The 24,130-nt window shown below is 42.1% G+C and overlaps 1 pseudogene; it reads left to right on the top strand.

Moving 5' to 3' along the window:
* The window catches only part of LOC123455066, a 43,001-nt pseudogene that overhangs the window by 4,194 nt on the left and 14,677 nt on the right, over positions 1-24,130 (top strand).

Here is a 24,130-nt window from a genome sequence, read left to right as displayed (position 1 = left end):
CTGTTGAACATCATTTCCCCTTTTACTCTAGGTGTCTTGTAAGGCCTCTTAATAGATTACAATTCTTAATATTAATTATTCCCACTAGTTTTGCAGTCATGTGCTAAAATGCTGCATTCTTAAATTTCAGTAATTGGACTCCTGAGACTCACAGAGAAGAACATACGTTAGATGCCACATTCCTTCCTTAACACATGCCTGTCATCTTCCAACTTAATAATGCTGAGGAACATACAAGCTATGCGCCAGCTACTGTCAATAGCTTGACATTTATAGTTATTCCAGCCAGCCAGAGTTCATTTCAGCTGGGTTGCACTTGCAGTTTCATATATGACGCTCAGGCTCTTTGAAAACACTACAGAATATTATGGTGCAAGAACACACACACACACACACACACACACACACACACACACACACACACAAATCCATACCTACAGTCAGGTTCTTTTTGGCAGGAGTTAAGTGTTAAGAATAGAGACCACAAAGTGAAAAGACAATTGAGTACGTCTCAAGTTAATGTCTATGCAAAGTGATTTGATCATTGCAATCAATGCCACGCAGGGAAGGAACGAAAACTGGTTAAAGAGATTATTTTCCAGAGCTGATGTATCCATGCAGTCAAACCCCTTTTTCCAAAAGCAACAACAAATGCTGGTAAGGATGCAAGGAAAAAAGAACCCTTATTCACTTCAGCTGTGAGGGTAAACTTGTGGTGGTTCCTCAAAAAACTGAAACTAGAACAGCCATATGAGCCAGCTGTACCCTGCTGGGGGTATGGGAGTCTAAGTTGGCACATCACAGAGATGCTTGCCCATCCATGGTCAATGCTGTGCTATTCACAATATCCAAGTTATAGACTCAGCCAAGATGTCCATCAACAGATGAATGGATAAAGAAAATGTAGTACACATACGTGCAAAAGAATCTTATTCAGCCATGGAGAATGAAATTATGCTATTTACAAGAAAATGGATGGAACTGGAGATCATCATGGTGAGAGAAAAATATCTCAGAAAAAATATCACGTTTTGTATTATACTGGATATGTATGTATGTATATATGCACATGTGTATGTATGTATGTGTGTGTGTATAAATACATATGTACATACATATCATAAAAGTAGGAGGACTGCTTAGGAAGAAGGGGAGCAAAAGAGGGGACTTGGGGACCAGAAAGGATGGTGATGAGAAAATATGATCAAAGTACATTATGTGCAGACATAAAAATGTCACGATGAAATCTGTCATCTTGTACAATTAATATGCATGAATAAAAACAATAAAACTTTGGAAACGTGCCGGGCGTGGTGGTGCAAACCTTTAATCCCAGCACTTGGAAGGCAGAGGTAGGAGGATCACCGTGAGTTCAAGGCCACCCTGAGACTACATAGTGAAGTCCAGGTCAGCCTGGACTAGAGTGATACCCTACCTCAAAAAAAAAAAAAAAAAAATCTTTGGAAACTTTGCCCAGTCTTCTCTGGACTGGCCCTAGAAAAGGCGCGTGACCCTGACAGGCAAAGACGGCGCCCTGCCCCTCCTGTACGGACACCCACGCCAGCACAGCAGCTGCAAAACCTCTCTGGGTCCTTTTTCTCCAATAAATATTTTACTAATTTATTTATTTGAGAGAGACAGAGGTAGACAGAGGGGGGCAGGGAGAGGGAGAGAATGGGCACACCAGGGCCTGTAGCCAATTGCAAACAAACTCCAAACACATGTGCCACCTTGTGCATCTGGCATATGTGGGTCCTGGGTAAACAAACCAGAGTCCTTAGACTTCTCAGACAAGTGCCTAATCTGCTAAGCCATCGCTCTAGCCCCTATGAGTCCTTTTGTGGAGGGAAATTTGTTATGTCAGGTTGGCGATTGTAGAAGGAGATCTTTTTGTTTTGTTTTGTTTTGTTTTTTGAGGTAGAGACATGCTCTAGTCCAGGCTGACTTGGAATTCACTCTGCAGCGTCAGGGTGGCCTTGAATTCATGGTAATCCTTCTACCTCTGCCTCCCACGTGCTGGGATTAAAGGCGTGCGCCATCATGGCCAGCTGAGATCTTTTTGTTAATGTGAGATCCTCTACCTACCATGATGAAACTGATTTGTAGCCCGGGTATTTTGGGAAGCACAGAATCTTTCATTGATACTGAGGTCAGAAATCTAGACATGACATGCCAAGTTACCATCAAGTCTATTTGCTCTAATGTAAGGTTGTTTACACTAATAAACACATTTCAAGGTTTAAGATTACTCAGTTGTCTCTAACTCTCTCTATATATGTGTACATACATGCATATATATATATGCATATATATATGCATATATATATATATAGTGCATACTGTATGTTACACACGTTATATGTATAATTTATACTTCATCATGCAGAGTACGTTTAGTATTATCTCTATACAATACTATGTACATCATATATGTACCAGAAAGGTACAAAGAGTATACATAATATAACTGTGTAACAACTTGTATATATGTGCCAATAATGTGAAACTTTTTTTAAATTTTTAAGAAGTTCATTGAATACAAAACTGATGTTCAGATGTTCCCCAATTAGTGCGACCATCACCCCAGCTTTCTGTGCAGGGTCCCACCACTTAGCACGCCATCTGATAGCCCTGCCTATCCCTCAGAGGTCAGGGAAAAGGAGAAGAGTGGGGGAAAGATAGGAGACTAGGATGGGAAAGGGAAGGAGAAGAAGGAAGGACGGAAAGAGGGAAAGGAGGAGAGAGGGAAGAAGAGCCCACAGAAGCTAAAGGTGAGAAGACTAAACCATTACTATCATTCCTGGGGAACTAGAGAAATCTTCCACGTCTACTTCCTTCAGGTGGACACGTCAGCACTTGGGGAAAGGGCAGAAGTTGCACACTTCTCCCACTTGGCGTTGCCTATTGCATGATCCAGGATCACTTCCATTTCTTACTTCCCTGTCCACAGCAGATGTGCCACAATGGTTGCCAACTTCTTTTTTTTTTTTTTTTTTTTATAAATTTATTTATTTGAGAGCGACAGACACAGAGAGAAAGACAGAGAGAGGGAGAGAGAGAGAATGGGCGCACCAGAGCTTCCAGCCTCTGCAAACGAACTCCAGACGCGTGCGCCCCCTTGTGCATCTGGCTAATGTGGGATCTGGGGAACCGAGCCTCGAACCGGGGTCCTTGGCTTCACAGGCAAGCGCTTAACCACTAAGCCATCTCTCCAGCCCGGTTGCCAACTTCCTAAGCGTCTAGTTTTGTTTATTTCTCAAGCACTTGCCATTTCCCGTCGTACCAGGAGCTGGCTTGACTACTGTCCTCTCTTTTAGCTGTTGTGTGAAGACTTCAGAACACTCAGCTAATTCAGTCAAGAATTGCCACAAACCGGGCGTGCTGGCACCCTCATTTAATCACAGCACTCAGGAGGCAGAGGTAGGAGGATCGCTGTGAGTTAAAAGCCACCCCTAAACTACATAGTGAATTCCAGGTCAGCCTGGGCAAGACTGAAATGCTACCTCAGGAAAAAAAAAAAAAAAAAAAAAAAAAAGGATTGTCACAATGTTTAGCATCATGTTGGCACAAGCAATGACATTGGAAGAATATGGCTCTCTGAAATCTTGCTGATGTTTTCTGGGGTAGCAGGATGCGCTTTGGTAGCCATAAATGCAACCAGACCACTGGGACACACGGAAGGAAATGAACGTGTGTCAGAGTGCCAAGCACCATGTTAAAATTTATCTACATTTGCTATCATGAAATCTCACAATGGCCTAAATTCTATATGTAGGCCAGTACTGGAAATTGGATTAAAATAATACTTTAGGAGGAGATAGTTTACTCATTAAACCTCGAAGGATGCAGACTAGGATAGATTGATAGCCAAGTTTCACTTGATGGCTTATTTCCTTGAACTCTGTTTGGTTTGTTCCAAACTAGTATGGTTGCTTTAAGTTGGAATATATGGTGTGTGGTCATAATGTATCATTTGTCCAAACAAAGTACAAAGTTAGAGAGGATTAGAAACTAGTTTGGGTGCTAAGGATGCCCAGCATGAGAGAGGGTCTGGGTTCCCCAACACTATAGAAGGGAAAAGAAAAGTATGAAAGGGAAAAGGAAGAAATAGGTAGGGAAGTGATGTTCGTTGAGGGAAAAGAAGAAAAGGAGAGCTACAGACTATAAAGACAGAATCTCTCTGTAGGCAATTACGGTCTGACCAAAGGATTTTAGGGGACCGACAAGATACCTTGCTAATGAGTAGCTAGGGAGTGTTAACGAGGCATTTAGTGAAGGCGCCTTAGGACTCATGAGTAAGAATGTCCCCAGGCGCAGAGCCAGGGCTGAAGAAGGCCCGGGGCTGCCTGGGACTCAGAGAACAGACAGAGAAACAGGTCCACAGCAGCCCTTAGCTGTGATATAAATAGAGCTCTCATTTTAAATGAAATATTCTATTTTTAACTTTTTATTGATAACCTCCATATATATATATGCATATATATGCATATATATATATATATGCATATATATATATGCATATATATGCAAAATATACCATCCTCCCTTTCTGACCCCCCTAATTCCCTCCACTGAATCCCTTCTTGTTTCCAACTAGCTCTTGTTCTATTTTGATGTAAATATGCTATTTTCACCTTATACATCTGTCTTAAAAGAACTAATGAATATCTATATCTATGTCTCTGTTCCTCTGATCAGTGAGGCTCCAGTTGTGGGGCCCTACTGACCACTTGTGAGGTCAAGAGGAGGTAAGGAGCCATCCTTAAAACCAGTAAACTGCCTCTTAGGCTTCCAGAAATATCCAACTCAGTTAGGGAATTGTCACAGACAGAATACATTTTCTCCACAATTACAAAACTCAGCAGTTTCATGTCTTGAATAACAATAATATAGACAGATAATTAGATCCTAATTTCTGCCTTAGTATCCAGTTCTCTCCAACTTACTGGCAATTTACTGGCAAGTTTCCATTTTGCATACATCTCAAGTATGCACACATAAAAGGCAAGATAAATAAAATTCCCAGCTTATGTTTTTCCCAGTTAAAAGTTCTATATATTACCTAGACAAGGTGGAGTATACCTGTAATTCCAGAACTTCAGAGGAAAGGCAGAATTAAGAGTTCAAAGCTAGTCTCATCTATACAGTGTGTTCCAGGCCAACTTGAACAACATAGTGAGACCCTATGTCAAAGGAAGGGAGGGAGGGAGGGAGGCAGGGAGGGCAAGAGAGGGATGGAGGGAGAGAAAGAAAGAAGGAAGAGAACGAAAGGGAGGAAGAGAGAGAAAGCTGTATCTGGGGATGGATTTCAAGGGAGTTACCTTCTCCCCTTCCTTCTCCTTCCCTTCCTCCCTCTCACAGAAACTCTGCTCAGACCAGGTTTGGAATTCTGGAACGACCTATGTTATGGGAATTGAGCAGGCCCTGCTGGATGGGAGTGAGAGGAGCGCTGCTTCTCCCCGCAGCCTCCTCTGCCCCTCGCGCCCACACGGCCCCCCCTCCCACACAGGGCAGTAGTCTCCCTTCCCTCCCCCAAACCTTTAAAACCTGCACTCTTCCCCATTTCTTGGGCCCAAGAAACAGTTCCTCTCTGGACCTTTATATCTCAAACCTGAGCCTAACATCTTGCATACCTTTGTTTTGGTGGCAGAATCTCACTCTAGCCCATGCTAACCTGGAACTCACTCTGTAGCTCAGGCTGGACTTGAACCCACAGCAATCCTCCTATCTTAGCCTCCCAAGAGCTGGAAGGTGTTAAGACAGTCTATGCTTGGCTTTTGCTCACATTTTTTTCTGAGGTAGGGTCTCACTCTGGCCCAGGCTGACCTGGAACTCACTCTGTAGGTCCAGGCTGGCTCAAACTCACAACAATCCTTTTACCTCTGCCTCCCAAGTACTGAGATTAAAGGCATGTATTACCATTCCCAACCATATTTTTTCATTTTCTTAAAAAAAAATATTCACTTAAGAGAGAGAGAAGAGAGAAAGAGAGAGAATGAATGTGCATGTCAGGGCCTCTTGCTGCTGCAAACAAACCCAAGATGCATGTGAAACTTTGTGCATCTGGGTACTGGGGAATCAAACCTAGGCCAGCAGGCTTTACAAGCAAGCACCTTTAACACTGCCCCATCTCTACAGTCCCTTAACTTACTGACTTTCTTTCTTTCTTTTATTCGAGGTAGGGTCTCAGGCTGATCTGGAATTCACTATGGAATCTCAGGGTAGCCTTGAACTCATGGCAATCCTCCTACCTCTGCCTCCCAAGTGTTGGGATTAAAGGCATGCGCCAGCACACCCAGCCCCTTAACTTTCTTAGTGACAATTTTCATGCATGTAATTTGATCACAATCTCCTCCCATTACTTTCTTATGTCACCTTTCCTTGTCCTCCTTCCACTGAATCCATTCTTCCTTTCAACTAATCCCTCTTCTGTTTTGATGTGCTTTTTTCCCCCTTCTCCATCATCCAGCATGAAATGTTCATGGATCCAGTGTTATGTAGGCTTTGTACAGTCTCTGTGAGGTCATAAATGCAACAAGTCACTTTATGTCTAGCAGACAGCACACCACAGCACTCCTCCCCATCATCTAGCTCTTAGATTCCCTCTGCTCCCTCTTCAATGTTCCCCAAGTGCTGAGATTAAAAGTGTGAGGCACCACATCCAGCTTAGTTATTAATATGTAAAATGCATGTCTGTGATGGGCTGCTTTCTAAGTATTTCATGGGGCTTATAAATTCATGTTTGGGGATTTTCTAGAGCACTCACCCCAGAAAAGGATTTTCACTAAATTTAAGGTATAGGCCATATTGATGTAGCCTGAAGCTTATACAACTCAGAGAATGGAGTTCTTCAAGAGACAGAAGGCAGGGTTGGGATATAGCTCCATGGTAGCGCCCTTGCCTAGCATACATGAGGCCCTGGGCTTTGTCCCAGCACTGCAAAGGGGATAAAGAGGAAAGAAAAACAAAGTAAACCACAAAATTATAAATGAAAGATGTACCACAAAAGTATTCAGAATGAGGGATGAATTTACAACAAATAGCACATCTTTAAAAGCTGCTAAATACCACAAAAGCCACCAATGCAAAAAAAACCACACAATCAATTTATTAGCCAGCTGACCCACTGCTACAATATCTTTATACAGACTTGCTCCCGGCTGCCTCTCTCCTCCCTACCCCTTGCAGCCTCAAAGCCATGTAACAGGTTCGCATGGCCGTTCAGCCTCTGCCCTGTGTTATCACTTCACAATACCAGGGAAAGGGGCTGCAACCCTGAGCAGCCAGCAATCGTCTGTCTACAGAGTCACTTGAGAACACAGGAATGTCCCACTAACCCCCCCCCCCCCCGCAACTCCCCCTTGATCGTATCTTAAAAGCCTGTTGTCCCTGCACTGCCACCTAACTCAAGGAGACATATACAAGGAGAACTCAGAGGGTGAGGGGCCATTCCTAGCCACCTACAATTAAGATATACTGCTGCTGTCTTCACTAAAACTGCTACCATGGATACACAAGGCCAAGGAAAGGGGTCTACATGCAGGGACCCTGATGTTAAGTCTCATTAGTTTCTTTTCCAAAGCTCTGGTTCCATGGTGTAGTCACAATTGTTGAGGAATGCTTTGTTCAAAACCCAAAGAAGCTAAGGAACGGAGTGGTGCTTATAGAGTTTGCATGAGAGGTTCTGGAAACAGGAGTGGGAAGCCAGCCACAGCAGGCCAGAGTAGAGAAAAACAAACCGAACATGAGCTAGCTACATGAAAAGCTCACCAGCTTAGATTTGCAGAGAAGCAGCTTCTTGCAGGGTAACTCTGTCTGGCTTTGCCCAGAGGGCGGAGAGGCAACTGCTGATTTATTTAAGGGGCCAAACACTGCCAGAAAGTCAGTGAGTTCTAAGTACAAACAGCCTCTTGACAACCTTAAAGTTGACAGTGTCCCACTAACAGAGAAAATCGGTACAGGGCATCACACAGACTGTGCATTCAAAGCCAAGCCTGGCAGGTACCGGCTGTATGACCCCAGGTAAGGCACTCATCTGCTCAGACAGATGCTTCTGTTTTGTCTGCTCGCAGTGCTGGGAATTGAACCTAGGGCCTCACATGTAGTACACAAGGGCTCTACCACTGAGCTAGATCCCCAGCTTGGATACTTAACTACTTGAAACCACAATTTCATCATTTGTAAATGGGTTTAATAATGTTCAATCCACAAGATTGAATTTTATATGTTAATTTTCTACCCTCAGCTTTACTGAATTCATTTATTGTGTAGCAGTTTATGTTTGGCTTAGAAAATAGACATATGGGATTAAGAACACAGTTCAATGGTAGAGCACTTGCTTACTTACCTTTGTACATGGTCCCGAGTTTTAGCACTGAAAGCGAGAGAGAGAGGATAAAGAAAAAGCCCAGAAGGAAATGTGCACACTGAATTTTTTATTTTTGAGGCACGGTCTTGCTCTAGTCTGGGCTCACCTGCAGCTACAGGCTGGCCTCCAACCTAGACCTCACCCTCTTCAGAGCTGGGATGATAGGCGTGAGCCAGTGTTGTACCTACTTCCCACTGCTGGCACAAAACACTCCAGCAGAAGCAGCTGATGGGAAGAAAGTGTTTATTTTAGCTAACAGACTCAAGGGGAAGCTCCACGATAGCAGAGGAAAGGTGGCAGAGCAGAGGCTGGACGTCACCTGTGCCACAGCAGGTGGAAAGTATCAACAGGAGAGTGAGCCAAACTCTAACAAAGGGGAACTGGCTATAACATCCCAAAGCTTGCCCTGAACAATCCATCTCCTCTGACAAGGATCCACCTCCAAAATTGCCATTATCTGGGAACTAAGCATTCAAAATGCATGAGTTTGTGGGGAACACCTAATTCAGACCACCACATTCCACCCCTGGCCCCCATAAACTGACTACCCATGATGTAAAATGAAATGCATTTCAGTACAATTTTTAAAGTCCCCATAGTTTTTTTTTTTTTAATCAATACCAACATTGTTGAAATATCCCCATAATCCAAGGTCTCTTAATTATGAACTATAAAACCAAAAACACATAATGGCAGAGTAAACATTCACACTACAAAAGATAACATTGCAAGGAAACATTGAAACAAGGCAAGATCTAAAAACAAACAGGGCAAACATCAGCTTCTGCAGCTCCAAGTACATCTCTAACCACGTAAGCTGAACCAAAAAGTAGCAGGAAGGTGTTGGTGTGCAGCAGTATGAGACCCTGGCACGCCCCAAACAAGCCCCCTCGCGCATGGATGAATGAATGTGAATAAATAAATATTACAGAAAGAAGTCTTATCATTTGATAAAACCAGGGTAATGGGTGGAAAAGATGGCTCAGCAAGTAAAAGCACTTCCTGCACAAGCATGAGGCCTGAGGAGGCTGCGGGCAGGCTTCCCCCAGCGCTGGCGAACACCTCCCGCATGTTCACGCCAACAGGATGTATGCTAGGACCGTAGCTGAACGTTCATGTTTTCTACTGTGCCGTGTCCAACATTAGGAAGCGCATTCAAGAACTTAAAGTATTTAAAACCAAGTTTTTTTCATTCTTGGCATTTTTATATACTAGAGAATAATAGTTCATTCAAATGAAGAGGTTTTTTTTTTTGTTATTACTTTGCAAGTCTGATTTTCTCCTAAGGATCTTCCATGTTGTTTTGTGGCTGCTGCTTTTGTTGATATGGTTAAAGAAAACTATTTTTTGCTGCTAATACTTATTGTTGCTAAACTTAACATATCTAGCAGTGCATATTACTACTGTTTCCATAAAATATTTCATTTCTGTCTTCCAGGACCACACAGATAAAATTCATCCAGTTTAATTTTTCATGTATTTCCTTATAAAAGATGCAGAAATCTCAAATAAGTAGTAATGTTTTGCTATTTATTCATAGCCAGGTATGATAATTTTTAAAATATTATATTTTTATTTATTGATGAGAAAGAGAGAGAGAGAAAATATGGGCATGCCAGGGCCTCTACCCCCTGCAAATGAACTCCAGATGCATGCTCCACCACGTGCATCCTTTTTTTTTTTTTTTTTTTTTTGAGGTAGGGTCTCACTCTAGCCCAGGCTGACCTGAAATTCACTATGTATTCTCAGGGTGGCTTTGAACTGCCAGGAATCCTCCTACCTCTGCCTCCCAAGTGCTGGGATTAAAGGTGTGCACCACCATGCTTGATTTCTTAAGATTTATTTCATTTATTTACTAGAGACAGAGGAAGAGAGAAAGAGAGAGAATTGATGCACCAGTGTCTCCAGCTACTGTGATTGAACTCCAGACATGTATTCCACCTTGTGCATATGTGCAACCTTGTGCATTTGTCACCTTGTGCATTTGGCTTACATGGGATCTGGCTACTTGAACATGGGTCCTTAGTCTTCACAGGCAAGTACCTTAACCACTAAGCCATCTCTCCAGTCCCTAAATTCTTTCTTAATACATCATATGACATATTTGTGATTTAGAGATGAACTATGTTGGAAGCATTGATTCCTCTAGGATCATGGGAAGAGGTTCTTTTGGAAATGTTTGACTTTCCACTCTCCCTGGGACAGACCATCTCCCCGTGCCAGTGTCACTGGCTTTGCCAAGAAGTGCTGCACTGTACACAGTATCATTAAGGTTTGCCTGAAGCCATGTGGTTTGAGAATGTTTGGATTTTTCTTTCTTTCTCTTCTTCTTTCTTTTCTGTTTGTTCTTTGGAGGCAAGGTCTCACTAGAACCCACTCTGTAGCCCAGGCTGGTCTCACACTCACACTCACAGAAAACCTACTTCAAGTACTAGAATTAAAAATGTAAGCCACCGGGGCTGAAGAGATGAAGTAGAAATTAAAAGCTCTTGCTTGTAAAGTCTGACAGCCTGAGTTCAAATCCCCAGTTCCCATGTAACACCAAGTGGCATATGCATCTGGGATTTGTTTGCTGTGACAGTCCCATTTTCCCCCTCTCTCTTTCTCTCCCTCTCTCTCCTTCTCTTTTCTTCTCTCTGTCTCTCCTTACCAATAAATAAATAAATAAATAAATAAATAAATATATTTTCAATAATGAAAACCCTGGCTGGGCTTTTTGTTTTGTTTGTTTGGTTTTGGTTTTTGGTTGGTAAGTTAGTTTAAATGCTTAGCATCAGGACACTTTGAGAGATCTAGTAAAAATGCCAATGTTGAAAAAAGAAGGAATAAAGAAAAGATATGAAAAGAAAAGAAAGGACAGTGGTAACTTGGATGATTTTATGATAAGCCTAGGCTGGTCTCAAACTTGTTTCCATCCTCTTGCCTCAGCTTCCCAACTGTTGAGATCATAGGCATGCATCATCATGGCCTACACTGCACTTTCAAGGAAGCTGTAGAAGGTGCGGGTATTGAGAACCACAGGGTATTTAGATATACTCAATGTAGTTGAAATTTGAGGAGCTAGTCATTCGGTTTGTAATGCTGGTTCCTTTGATGGACCTGAGGCCAATCAGGAGGCTTGCTGATGGTACCTCTATCTTATACTTGGGCTACTACTCTCTAAACACAGATTCAAAGCACTTTTTTATGATTCAGATTTAAGAAAAAGTAAAATGGATTTTTAAAAATCATTTTTAAAAAAACTAATGAAAGCCGGGCATGGTGGCACATGCCTTTAATCCAGAAGGCAGAGGTAGGAGGATCACCATGAGTTTGAGGCCACTCTGAGACTACATAGTAAATTCTAGGTCAGCCTGGGATAGAGTGAGACCCTACCTTGAAAATAAACAAGCAAACAAACAAAACTAATGAAAGATTAACATGTAAAAATTAAATATGGGCTGGAGAGATGGCTTAGTGATTAAGGCGCTTACCTGCAAAGCTGAAGGACCCAGGTTCAATTCCCCAGACCCATGTAAGCTAGATGCACAAAGTGGTGCATGCATCTGGAGTTCATTTGCAGCAGCTGAAGGTCCTGGCATGCCCATTCTCTCCCCCCCCAATCTCTGTGCCTCTTTCTCTCAAATAAATAAAAATATTAAAATTAAATATAATTTTCTCATATTTAACCTGAATCTCATCTTAAATTATTTTTCATAAATATAATTTCTAAAATATAACCATAACATGATAATTTACCATAATGGCATTCTAGTGAAGAAACATAATTCATCCCATGAAAACTTAATCCTACCTGCAGGCTTATAATAAGCATCCACTTTGCTCACAGATTGTCTATTAGAAATCTTCACTTTGACCTTACTGCCCATATGTTTTGGAGTTAAGAGTGGCTCATGAGAAAGAAAGTGGACATAAAGTATGAGAGCCTCCAAACCTTTTCTTTCTACCACAGCCTACATCTTAGAGTGAGGACAGCAATGACCCCACCCACCAACAGTGGACATACCGTATGAATGAGAATAATGTTCTTGTTGTTTTGGCACTAATGTTTTGGACCATTTGTTTCTTCTGTGTAGAATAATGTATCCAACTGCTCTAAGTTCTGTGTCATAAGAAATTTGTTTAATTTTTTTTTTCAAGGTAAGGTTTCGCTCTAGCCCAGGCTGACCTGGAATGCACTATGTAGTCTCAGGGTGGCCTTGAACTCACAAGAATCCTCCTACCTCTGCCTCCCAAGTGCTGGGATTAAAGGTGTGCACCACCATGCCCAACTTGTTTAATTTTTAATTGTAAGATGCTTTGATAAGTTTTTACTTTGGAATAATGTTTTTAAAGCCAAAATCGGGCTGAAGAGATGGCTTAGTGGTTAAGGTGCTTGCCTGCAAAGCCTAAGGACCCAAATTCAATTCCCCAGTATCCATGTTAGCCAAATGCACAAGGTGGCACATATGCCTGGAGTTTGTTTGCAGTGCCTAGAGGCCCTGGTGCCCCCATTCTCTCTCTCTCTCCCTCTCTCTCTTATAAATAAATAAATAAAATATTAAAAAATAATAGAATAAAAACCAAAATAAATGTAAATTCTCTGCAATTTTTTTAAAAGCACATTCCCCTTGATTGTTGCCTATAATGTCCACTTCACCTGATTTTTCCATTTACTGCTACTTTTTCACCTCTCTTTAACTACAACTAAAGTGGTGACATTTCTAATGGTTTTATTCTAGTAGTTTCACTTCTATTCTGTCTCTGAAATAGGACAGAGGGAATATATTCAAGTGGGCAAGAGTACTGACAGAAACAGATGGACCTGGCTTTCTGTCGCATCTGTGTATAAAACCAGCTGGGAACCTTGACCATATCTACTTCAATACACTAAATGGAAGAATGTGAAAGCACAGAGGTGGGTGCATGGTGAAGACTAACCAGCAAATGATAAAACTCATACAGTGGTCTGTCATTACTAGAAATTATGTGGAACAAGAGTCTTTCCTTTGACATTACATCCACATTGCATGACTCTGTGCCCAGCCAGGGGTAGCCACTCCAATAATGCAGTTGGCAGATAATAATCTTCAAAAATGAATCAACTCTTCTCTTTGCTCCAATTCATGGTTCATCAAATAACTTCATCTCTTGGGTTAGAGATCCCTGCTGTGGTGTTTTTAGATGCAAAGATCCAATTTCATTTTTAAATGAAAAAATCTTGATAGCCCATAAAAATAACTCAAGTATACCTAGGAAATTCTCCCTTTAGTTTCCCCCCTGGGGGTCAATTTAAGGAATCATGAAGAATGTAAGTTGGGGAGTGAGTCAAGCCAAAGGTCAAATTCAGCCCTTAAGTGGCCTATGATAAGCATGTAAATTCTCTAGTGTTTAACTTCTGCATCTCTAGAGTGGTTGGTAGTAAGACCTACCCACGGCATGAGATGAGCTGAACATACATTACAACAATCCCATTACCTAGAATACAGGAACCATTCATTTAAAAAAATGAAAGGAAAATGTTAGGCTGCTTCCAATGTTATGCTTTAGAATTTCTGACATGGTTTATTAAAATTTAAATTACTGTGAAGACAGTGACAGTTTCCGGGCTAAATGTATCAACAATCTCACTCTCAGAATTTCTTCTATTCCCGTCAGTATTGAGAAAAGCACATCAATTCCATTTGAACTTTAAGCTTAAAACCATCTGCAAACGGCAAGCCAATACTTAGCTGGTGTGAAGAAACAAGAAGCAGCCTCTATATGTGTTAGTTTCTTCTTACTCACCCAGTTAAACTGAGATGTATTAAAAATTTGCTTTATGTTTCCTGTCCAAAGGAGGCAGGATCAGTTGAGTAAAAGAAACTCAGGGGACGCAATGATAATTATGTCAGTTACTTTTTCATTGCTGGGACAAAATACCTGACCAGAAGCAGCTTATGCAGGAAAAGGGTTTAATTCAGCTCACGTTCCAGAGGGGAGTTCTTTATGGTGGGAAGGCACGGCAGGAGCAGCTCCAGTTGCACACATGGTCATATCCACAGGAAGGAAGCAGAGAGACCAGCACATGGATCCAGTCATCAGAACACAAGGCCCATCCCCAGTGGCACAGTTTCTTCAGCAAGGCTCCACTTCCTAACAGTTCTACTTCCTGCCAGAGCAGTGCTAGCTGGGGATTAAATATTTAAATATGTCAGTCTATGGAGTGGTGGTTTGACTCAGGTGTCCCCCATAAGCTTAGGTGTTCTGAATGTAAGTTTCCCAGCTGATGGAGATTTGGGAATTAATGCCACCTGAAGGCAGTGTATTTTTAAGGCGGGGTGTTATAGCCAGTGTCCCCTTGTCAGTGTTTGGCACACTCTCCTACTGTTGTTGTCCACCTGATGTTGGCCAAGAGGTGGCTCATGCCATCGTTTTCCCTGCCATCATGGAGCTTCTCCTTCAAGCCTGTAAATCAAAATAAACTTCTTTTTTCCACAAGCTGCTTTTGCTTGGGTGACTTCTACCAGCAATGCAACAATGGGGGACCTTTTATACTCAAATCACCACAATAACACATTGCTAGAGGTGAAAGGACACATGTGATGTATTCATTCATCAATTCTTTTGAGTATTTCTTGGCAGGACAGATGAAATAGACAAGCAAGGAAGACAGGAACTGCTTTCATGGAACTTACATGAAAGTGGAGGTGACATAAACACATTTGATTTAATGAAAGATAAAAAGAAGTGAACAATAGCATGATAGAGGGTGCAATTTGAGTTTGAATTAGAACATCAGAGTCAATTAAGTGGGATCTAGAAAAGATGCATAGCTGGGAAAGGAACAAGGCAGGGAAGGACCTGAGGAGACAAAAATCTAAGATAACCAGTGTGGTTAGCAGGAAGAGGCAAGGCTAAGAATGATAGAAAACAAGGTTGTAGAACAAAGTAGAAATCAGCCTCTGCAACCCACAATATAGAATTCAGACTTGAATCTGAGCATTCAGGAGGACTTGAAAGCTTTTTGAGCAGGAAAGTGACATAATCTGACATGCATCTTCTAGTAATCACTTCAAGTTTTACTGAACTCCACAAAGCCAGTCCCTGGAGCTCTTTCTAGACCATGCTGAGTGATAGGCATCTCAGGACAACTAGCAGAAGCACTGCAAAATCAGGGCAGGAAAAAGCCCCACCACAAGAAGCAGAAGTAGGAGCTGGGACATCCTTCTGCCAACACTAAGACTGGCCCACGCTGCATACACAGAGAACTGACCCAATCACAGAAAGACAATTATCTCATGGTCTCACTCATCTGCTGCTCCTAACCTGGATCTGCCCATGATGCTGACATACCTAATCTGCATGTTGAGGACCACACAATAGGGAGGGTAGGGCTTGAGGGGGTAATAAGAGTGGGGGGGGGGACAAACCTGAACCCAAATGGAACTGGTACCATAAAATCCTATATCCTGGAAGAAAAATTAACCCTCATCAGGACTTTAAAGGAAACATCTGAATCAAAGGGCCCTGGAGATCCAGGCATGGTGGCGCACGCCTTTAATCCCAGCACTCGGGAGGCAGAGGTAGGAGGATCACCGTGAGTTCGAGGCCACCCTGAGACTACATAGTGAATTCCAGGTCAGCCTGAGCCAGAGTGAGACCCTACCTCGAAAAACCAAAAAAAAAAAGGGCCCTGGAGTAGATGAGAGGAAGCCTAACCTTAATTTTTTCCTGCTTCTTTTTCTTTCTTTCTTTTTTTATATTTTCTTTCTCTTTCTTCTTTCTTTTCCTTTGGAGCCAACCTGTAACTCCCAGTACCAGGATGTGGTTAACACCCACAATGAGCTATTGATCAGAGAGACCTACATGGTTTCCCAAAACAAGACAGGCTTCTGTCAGAGCACTTGATTACCCACCACAGGTTAATGGTAAGACCCTATTGCTGAAGACACCATATGCTATCAGTACAGAATATAGAGAGAGGCTGGAATCTTGAAGACAGCCAGACCCCAGACAATTAGCCTGTTTAGTGCTAGAAGGTGCTACATGAGCGACTGGGGGAAAGTGGTCAACATCTGTCCAAACAACTCAAAGTCTAAGCTACTCAGACGCAACCTGACATGATGCTCACACAAGTGCAATAGTGGCACACAGCCATGGTGGGTAACCAACTGCTCTTAGATTGGCTAACAGATCTTCTCAGTGGAAAGGAACCCATATATGGAACTGGGAAACAAGTCAGAATCATATCTAGATAATGAGTTTACTCTCCAGTATCAAGACCTACCAATCTTGGGGTATAAGAGGGCCTATACCCATTAAATTCTCTCTAAACTAACAATGGTTATCTCATTTAACCTGTGCTGACCTCATTCTCTATTGGAGAATCTGCTTCTCTTTTTCAGATGCAGGACCTAAAGAAAGAAACACCCCATCGCACTTCAGTCTTGCCCTAGCTGAAACCATAGAGGAACTGGGGAAATGAGCAAGAGCACTGCTTTCTCTGTGAACCTGATATTGGCACAAGGGTGAAGGAGATAGACACTGAGAACATTCAACTCCTGTGAAACCAGAAAATAAACCATATTAAATACTAGTTAATACAAGAGAGAGCAAAGGTAAAACTGAAAGAACTATAGAAAAGGAAGATGGCAAAAATAATACACACCTTTCAATAATGACCGTTAGATTAACAGCCTCAATGCCGCAACCAAGACTGTGTTGCAAAGCAGGATCCTTCAGTGTTTTTCCTCCAATAAACTCACCATTCCACAAAAGATGGACACTATCTTAGGGTAAAAGGTTGGAAAATGGTGTTACAAGCAAATGGGCCTAGAAAACAAGCAGGTGTCACTATCCTAATATCTAACAGGATAGACTTCAGACCAGCATGACTTAGGGAAGATAAGGTAGGCCACTTTATATTGATTAAAGGAACACTCCAACAGGAGGACATTACAATCATAAATACATATACACCTAAGAAGGGGGGCTCTTAATTTCATCAAGCAAACACTATTAGAACTAAGGTCACAGAAAGCACCAACCACAGTTGTAGTGGGGGACTTCAACACCCTTCTGGCATCAATTGACAGACCATCCTGGCAAAAAAATAAACAGAGGTACATTGGGATTAGATGAGGTTATAGAACAAATGGACCTAACAGACATCTACAAACCATTTCATGCAAATGCTGCAGAATACATTCTCTTCAGCAGCACAAAGAACATTCTCTAAAATAGACCTTCTATTAGGACACAAACTGAATCTAACAAATACAAGAAAATTGAAATAATTATTTGCACTCTGTCTGATCACTGTGAAACTAAACTACAAATAAATAGCAAGAAAAGCTATAGATCAGGCACAAAATCATGGAAAGTGAACAACACACTACTAAATGCTGAAGGGGTCAATAAAGAAATCAAGAAGGAAATAAAAAAAATGCATAGAATCAAATGATAATAAGAACACAACATACCAAAAGCTCTGGGACACAATGAAGGCAGTCCTAGGAAGGAAATTTATAGCTTTAAGTGCACAGACTATCATAATAGGAAGAAAAGATCATGACATCAAAATAAAGAGAGACTGATTGAGAGGGGAAGGGGATATGATAGAGAATGGAGTTTCAAAGGTGAAAGTTGGGGGAGGGAGGGAATTACCATAGGATATTGTTTACAGTTATGGAAGTTTGTTGGGCTCTGAAAGGCCCAGGCATGAAGCCTAGTGGAACTTCCTGAGCCTAGCTAAAGTTTGGCGACCTGTCTCTGGCCAGCTATGACTCAGCAAGATACCAAATGGCTTCTGGCCTGCTACCTCCGTGCGGCAATTGTAATTACCATTTCAATAGTTACACTTTACTATTGGCCCTTGCCTATTCCCCCATCCTAAAATCTCTGCCTTCGTCCTCAACATGATATAGGCAACTGCTCAAAGTAATAAAGCGAGTTGTTTCTGCGAGTTCCTGCATTGAAAAGGCTCCCGACTCAGTGTGATTTTTCTCTGGTGGCCAGGAGAGGTTTCTGAGTTGTCGACATTCATCATCCCCTCAACCCCTAGGGAGGAACCAGCAGGCCTGGTCCTTCCCTCGGCACTACCTGACCGGGAAGGAGCCCCGCAAAAGATGTCAATAAAAAAAAAAAATGAGAAAAAAAAAGAAATTAGAAAAGTCACAAGTAAACAACTTAATGCTTTACCTTAAGGCCTTGGAAAAGGAGGAACAAGGCAAACCAAAAATCAGTAGATGTGAAGAAATAATAAAGGTTAGGGCAGAAATTAATGAAATAGAAACCAAAAAAATACAAAGAATCAATGAAACAAAGAGTTGGTTCTTTGAAAGGATAAACAAGATTGATAAACCCTTAGCAAATCCAACCAAAAGAAAGAGAGAAGAGACACAAATTAATAAAATTAGAAATAAATAGGCACATCACAATAGATACCAGAGTAATTAAAAAAAAAATCCTAGGGATATACTGTAAGAACATATACTCCACTAAGTTTGAAAATCTGAAACAAATGAATGATTTCCTTGATTTCTATGACCTACCTAATTAAATCAAGATGAGATTACCCACTTAAATAGACCTATAGCAAGTATGGAGATCCAAGCAGTTATAAAGTCTCCCAAGTGAACAAAGTCCAGGCCCAGATGGACTCACAGGTGAATTTTACCAGACCTTCATGAAAGAACTAACACCAGTGCTTCTCAGACTTTTCCATAAAATAGAAAAGGAAGGAACCCTACCAAACTCCTTCTATGAAGCCAGCATCACCCTTATACCAAAACCAGGCAAAGACAGAACAAAAAAAGAAAACTACAGATCAATCTCCCTCTTGAACATAGATGCATATATACTAATGGCTTATCTCACTACCTCAGAGATACTTGCTCAACCATGTTTATTGTCACTCTATTAAAAATAGCTAGAAAATGGAACCAGCCTAGATGTCCCTCAACTCATGAGTACATGATGAAGATGTGGCACATTTATACAATGGAATTCTACTTGTCAGTAAAGAAAAATGAAATCATGAAATTTGTAGGGAAATGGAAGGATCCAGAAAGGATTATACTTAGTGAGGTAACCCAGACCCAGAAAGCCAAACGTCACATGTTCTCTCTTATATGTGGATCCTAGCTACAAATGGCTGGACTTCTATGTGAGCTGGAATAAAACTGAGTTGCAGTAGCCAGAAAGATAGAAAGAGGATATAAAGGGAATAGAAAGGGAGGGAGGGGGACCTAATAGGATGGTATTGTACATATGTAAGTAGAAGGACAGATTAATGGGGGTGAAAGGCCTGAGTGAGGTCAGGAGATAAGATGGAGTAAAGGAAAGGTGGAGGCAGGGCTAATCAAAATCTAACAGGATATGAATAAGTCATATGGAAACCTATTTTTTTCAACAATAGTATACCAGAAGCCATAGATTGTTACTAGAAATTTTTCAGTGCCAGGGATGGGACACCTTCCAGTGAGTTGTTGACCAAGGAGTTCCCAGATGTCCCCAAAACATTACAGGCCATTTCCAAGGCTCTTGATTTCCAGCCAGAAATAGATAGTAAGACCTTATTACTGAAAACTCTACATACTTAGGCTGCAAGGTCACTGAGAAATTAAGCTGGTGCTGAGCTGAAAACCTCTCCCCTGTAGACCCACTGACAGAAAAGCTATGCTGCATGCACCCATCTGGGAGAGAGAAGTCATCAGCAATAAAAACAGTGGACACTGTAAGCCTTAAGTTTGGCCAGCCAGACCAAATGACCAAAAGGGTACAATAGTGGCATGTCTGTTACAGGAGAAACCAACTGCTCTCTAATTGGACTGGAGGCCCTCTCCATGGGAGGAAATACATCCCTGATACTGAAAACCTATGACAGAGGCAGTCATGAACCCTATCTGCTGATATCTGGTTAAATGTATATACTATGCTCACCAAACTGTCCAGTAAGCACTTCTCTTAATGTTCATACCCATATGTTGATGCTACTCTCACTTTTGGTTAGAGAACCTTCTCTTTTTAAATGGCAGTGACCTTGGGATGACTTAAAGGCACCATGGTGCTGAGAAGTGACAGAGGAATGCTCAGCACTGAAATATCTCTATCACCCCTTCCAGGGCTCAGGGTCCATTGTGAAAGAGGTGGCAGAAAGAATGTAAGAGCCAAAGGAAGGGTAGGACTCCTTGCAACATATTTCTCCATACACAAAATGGCCTGGATATCCATGAATGACCTCATAGGGCCCAACACTACCTACACAAGACCATCATAATAGGAAGAAAAGATGATGACATCAAAATAAAAGAGAGACTGGTTGAGAGGGGGAGGGGGTATGATGGAGAGTGGTGTTGCAAAGGGGAAAGTGGGAGGGGGGAGGGAATTACCATGGGTTATTGTCTATAATTATGGAAGTTATCAATAAAAACTAAATTAAATTATTTTAAAGGAAAGCATCTATAATTGTTGAAGATATTGGCACCATTGAGGAGAAACTGGGCATATCATACAAGGACAATACAAAAGGTGCCTAAAAGACAATACCCCATCTATCAAAGTGTTCTTACTGTAAAACCAAAAACACACTTGTGCTACTTTTCTTTAAAAAGAGAGAGCTAAAGGTGTGCCCTGTCAGCAGAGCCCCAGGGAAGTCTTTTTACAGAGAAGCAGGCACTCAGAGGCTGCTGCAGCCACAGCCCAAACAGGTCCAGCTACTGTTTGAGCATAATGGGGTATGATCCACATGGTGTTGGGTTTTCAGGCATGTAGGTTAGAAGCCTTTGAGACCATGGGTAGTAGGTCAGATTCCCTGTCAAAGGCCCTGAGTGGGCTATGCATGAAGTTTTGAGGGCAAAGCCTAAGTTGCAATGGAGACCCCACAATGTTGGAAATGCCAGCAACGTTAGATATCTCCAAAGGAAAGTGCAAATGCCAAGTGGAGCCAGCCTAAGAAAGAGATCTTAAATGCAGAGACTATAAAAAAAGGCTACTCTTGCTGGCTGTAGTTCATACCATGCCACAGTATGCCCTGGATGCCACACATGGAATTACTACAACATGTGGTGTTTGTCTGTTGGCTTTGGTTTTGCTTTTGTCCAACCTTTACTTGCTCTCCTTCTTTTGGAATGGTAATGTTTATTCGCTACAATTGTATGTTGAAAGTATATAACTTCTCTTGGACTTTACAGTAGCTTACAGCTAACAATTTTCCTTGCATCTCAGACAAGACATTGACCTACTTTGGACAGTGTTAAAGTGTTAAGACTGTGAAAATTGTTGTGCAATGTTCATTATGAAATGGACATGACAATTGCATGGGACAGTGGTGGAATATTATGATTTGAATCTAAATTGGCCATCATAGCGTCATCTTTCAGTGCTTGTTCCCTATCTAGCGGCACTGATTTGGGAGGCTGTGGAGCCTTTATGAGGGAGCAGGTCCCAAGGGCAAGCCTTTGAAGGTTGTAGTTTGTGCTTTGGCTACAGGACTGTCTATGCTTCCTAGTATATTATAATGTGAGGGAACCTGCCATGAATTCCACCATGCCTTCCCCACCATGATGGTCTAAAACCATTACCCAAAATATATCTTTCTTAAGTTGTTTCTGTGAGGTGTTTTGGTCATAATGATGGAAAAGTCACTAATGTAGCAGTTGTGGCTTGGGGCACCATTTGCTGAGAAAGGCAACACTGGGTGGTATGCAGATGTGCTGAGAAAGCAGTGATTCTATCTTAGGCACATTAAGTTTGAAATGCTTATAGGACAGCCAAGAGCTGGTGAGGAGGCAGTGGGATAGATAGGTGTATAGTTCACAGGAAGGATTTGCCAGTTGGAAACAAATTTGAGATCCACCAGCATTTGGAAGTTAATAATGCTATGGGGCCAGAAAAGAGCTTTCAGGACTAGGGATGTAGCTCAGGTGGTACAGTGTCTGCCATGCAAAAGGCCTGGGTTCAGTCAAACCCCAGAACCCCATAAGCCAAATATGCTGGCACACTCTTGCAATCCTAGAACTTGGGAAGTGGAAGCAGGAGGACCAGGAGGTCAAGGTCATCATTGGTTACAAGCCTGGGATATGTGGGACCCTATCTATATAAACAAATATCTATATAAACAAAATAAGACCCCGGGCAAACAGTCTTGGGGACTGCACTCAGGCCAGGTGAGGAAGTGCTCATCATGAGCAGCCCATGTTTGGGGCCACGCTTGGGCCTGGAGAGGAAGTTCTCATTGTCTGGTGGTCTTGGGGCTGCATTTGGACTAGGTAAGTAAGTGTTCATCATGGGTGGGCAGTCATGGGGCCTGCACTCTGACCAGGACAGGAAATCCTCATTTATAGCTGCCTGTCTTGCCCCCCCCGCCCCACACACATGCACTCTGACCAGAAGATGAAGTGCTCAGGGCAGATGGTCTTAGGGCCCCACACTCAGGCTGGGTGAAGAAATGCTCATTATTAGTAGCCTTGGAGGCCCCTACTCAGGATGGTTGAGGAAGCCCTTACAATAGGCAGGAGGTGTTGGGGCACACACTCAAGCCAGGAGAGGATGTGCTGATGGGGGTGGGCCGTGCCCAAAGCTGTGCCCAGGGAGGAACCAAAAACTTCTCCAAGCTTGGAGACAGCAAATTAGACTGGAATATCCACATTGCCACGCTCCTGGCTGCAGTCCTAGTATATACATGGTCTTGTGGCTGAGTACACAGCAAAGGCCAACTGGGTGGCAAGATGGTAAAGTCATCCCCAGGTGAGAGTGCTCCCCTGCAGACCTATTCACAGGCAGAAGTTCAGAGCATCCTGCCTGCCAGGCATGGGGTGTCAGCCCTGCACCCATGACCAGATGGCACGCCAAAATCCTTAGGCATGAAATAACATGGGGAGGAAAGAGTGCTGCCTGGACAGCAAGCAAGGCCGGGCCACAGCATGACCCCCATGGAGGCAGCGCACGCACACAAGGAGCACTCCGCTTAGAACCTAGCTCACTCAGATCAAGCAAGTGGGTAAATGACTTCACCACACTCCCCCTTAACCAAAGCTGACCTGGTGATGCAACTCAGGGATCACAAATGGAACAAGTATATCTCTCTCTCAACAAATCAAGAGGGCAAAATAAAGATGGATAAACCTTACAGTAAAACAATCAATACAAGACATCAAGTCAACAGATCCCCACCAAGAATGACTTGGAAGCCTCCAGTAAAAACACAGAGGTTATTCCAGACACCCAATTCTATAGTGAACACATGCTAAACATAATAAACAAAATCAATGAGACCATGACCAAACAGATGTCATAATTGGAAGAAAATCATCAAAGAAACAAGAATTGCATACATGAAATGCAAGGAGGCCATGAACAATGCACATAGCTCAGAAAGAACTCAATAGACAGATAAATGACTTGGAGGTGAGTCTACAAATACATGATGTTCACAATCAGTGGTTAAGCTTAATGAGAAATAATTAAATGTAGGTATGAATTCCAAGAAATAACAAAAAAAACAAACCAGGACCTGAAAATGCAACTCAATAAAGGAATAGAAATGATGCAGAAAAATACAACAAATTCACATCTTCAACAAAATTATTAAAGAAAATTTTCCCAACCTTGTAAAAGAGAGACAAATCCAAATACAAGAAGATCAAAGAACACCAACTCGACAGGACCTAGGAAGAAACTCTCCAGGACACATTACACTTAAAATGCTAAACAGTGAAAACAAAGAGAGTGTGAAAAGCAGCAAGAGAAAATATATCATTACATAGAAAACTAACCCCATCAGAATTAGCTCTGATTTTT

Source organism: Jaculus jaculus, chromosome 15, assembly GCF_020740685.1.
Source record: "Jaculus jaculus isolate mJacJac1 chromosome 15, mJacJac1.mat.Y.cur, whole genome shotgun sequence".
NCBI classification, from domain to species: Eukaryota; Metazoa; Chordata; class Mammalia; order Rodentia; family Dipodidae; genus Jaculus; species Jaculus jaculus.
The sequence above is the reverse complement of the archived record's forward strand: the minus strand, read 5'-3'. Positions and strand labels throughout refer to the sequence as shown.